The sequence below is a fragment of the Chrysochloris asiatica genome, unplaced genomic scaffold, assembly GCF_000296735.1.
Source record: "Chrysochloris asiatica unplaced genomic scaffold, ChrAsi1.0 scaffold00071, whole genome shotgun sequence".
Taxonomy (NCBI): domain Eukaryota; kingdom Metazoa; phylum Chordata; class Mammalia; order Afrosoricida; family Chrysochloridae; genus Chrysochloris; species Chrysochloris asiatica.
This window is the reverse complement of record NW_006408589.1, coordinates 6,627,522-6,629,733: the sequence shown is the minus strand read 5'-3', so window position 1 is coordinate 6,629,733 and position 2,212 is coordinate 6,627,522.

Here is a 2,212-nt window from a genome sequence, read left to right as displayed (position 1 = left end):
ATACGGTACCACTTGAAAATGGTTGCACATCTACCATTTCTTTTTCACACAGAGACTATGTATTCCTTCCATCTTCTTTTGATGTTTTCTGTATCATTCAATACTTTGCTCACAGAATCCTTCATTGTTGAAAGTCAAGGTTTGAATTTTTTCTTCAGTTCTTTCAGCTTAAGAAATCCTGAGCGTATTCTTTCCTTTGGCTTTCTAACTCCAGGACTTAGCACATTGCATTATAATACTTGACGACTTTGTCTTCTCAAGTTGCCCTTTGAAATTTTCTGTTCAATTCTTTTACTTCCTCATTTCTTCCAGTCTCTTTATGCTGGAAAGCAAGTTTCAGAGTCTCTTCTGACATACATTTTTGTGTTTTCTTTCTTTCCTATCTTTTTAATGACCTTTTGTTTTCTTTCTGTATGATGTTCTTTATTTTATCCCTCAACTATTCTGGTCTTCGGTCACTAGTGTCTAATGCATCAAATCTGTTCTTGAGATGATCTCCAAATTCAGATGGGATATATTCAAGGTCATATTTTGGCTGTAATGGACTTGTTTTAATTTTCTTCAGCTTCAGCCTGAACTTGTATAGGAGCAATGGAAAGGTCTGCTCTACTATTTACCCCTGTCCTTTTTGGGCTGATGATATTGCACTTTTCCACCATCTCTTTCCAAAGATGTAGTCAGTTTGATTCCTGCATACTCCATGTGGTGCGGTCCATGTGCATAGTCACCCTTTATGTTGTTTTAGAAAGGTATTTGTGATGAATAAATCATGTTTTGCAGAATTCTATCATGTGATCTCCAGCATCATTTCTATCACCTTTCCTCTTTGTGCCCAACCTTTGCATTCCAATCACCAGTAATTATCTATGCATCTTGATTGGATATCTGATCAATTTCAGACTGAAGAAGTTGGTAGAATTATTCAGTTTCATCATCCCTGACTTTAGTGGTTGGTGTGTAAATTCGAATAATAGTGGTATTAACTGGTCTACCTTGAAGGTGTATGGATACTATTACAGACAGCACTGTACTTCAAGAGAGATCTTGAAATGTTCTTTCTGATGACGACAGTAATGTCATTCCTTTTGAGTTTGTTGTTCCCAGCATAATAAACCATATGATCACCTGATACAGAGTGGCCAATACCAATCAATTACAGGTCAATAATGCTAGTATAGAGTCCTGGTGTGGCGCTGTAGGATAAACACTGGATTGTGAGGTCAGTTTGAATCACAAGGTCAGCAGTTCAAACTCACCAGTTGCTCCTTGGAAACTCTATGCAGGGTCATTATGAGTCAGAACTGACTCAACAGTACTTAACAACAACAATGCCTAGTATACTATTTTCATGTGTTCCATTTCATTTTTGACAATTTCTAATTTTCCTAGATTCATACTTCATATATTCCATGTTCTGATTTTTAATGGATGTTTGCAGTTGTTTCTCTTCATTTTGAGTTTTGTCCCATGTGTCAATGAAAACCATGAGAACTTAGCTGCATTCATGTCGTCATGGTCTACTTTGAAGAGGCAGCACCTCCCAGTTCTATTTTGAGCCCCTTCCCACCTGAGGGGCTCATCGTCCAGCACTGTATCTGACAATGTTCTGCTGCTCTTCATAAGGTTTTCAGTAGATAATTATTCAAAAGTAGTCCACTATTCTTCTTCCTAGTCTGTCTTAGTCTTGAAGCTCCTCTGGAACCTGTCTACCATGGGTGAGCCCGCATAGCTTCCAACATCACAGCAAAATGCAAGCCACCGCAGTATGACAAACTGATAGACAAGTGGGGGCTTAACCTCTTTACAAAAAAAGAATATGAGCACCAAATCATTCTTCCCACAGCACTCTCTACTCAGCTGGGTTTAATAATTCATTGCAGTAGCCACACAGAAGTCAGAGTTATGGGATTTATTATGGATGTTAACAGGTTAACAAAAAAACAAAATTGTTTTGCAGAAGTTAAGGAACATTATATACTGCATGTTGTTTGCTTACAACAGGCAATACTATGAGTCAAGCCTAATTCAAGAAAATAAACTTTACCCAAAGTTGATACCCAGATTTTACCCCATCTCTTTCTGGTTCTACAGTCTTACTTACATCACCATAACAAACACTTTCTATAACTATTACACTAACAGAAGGAGCAAGCAACCTCTCTGAAAATGTAGTCTCATCCAGTAATACTGTATGACCTCCCTGTATCAAACA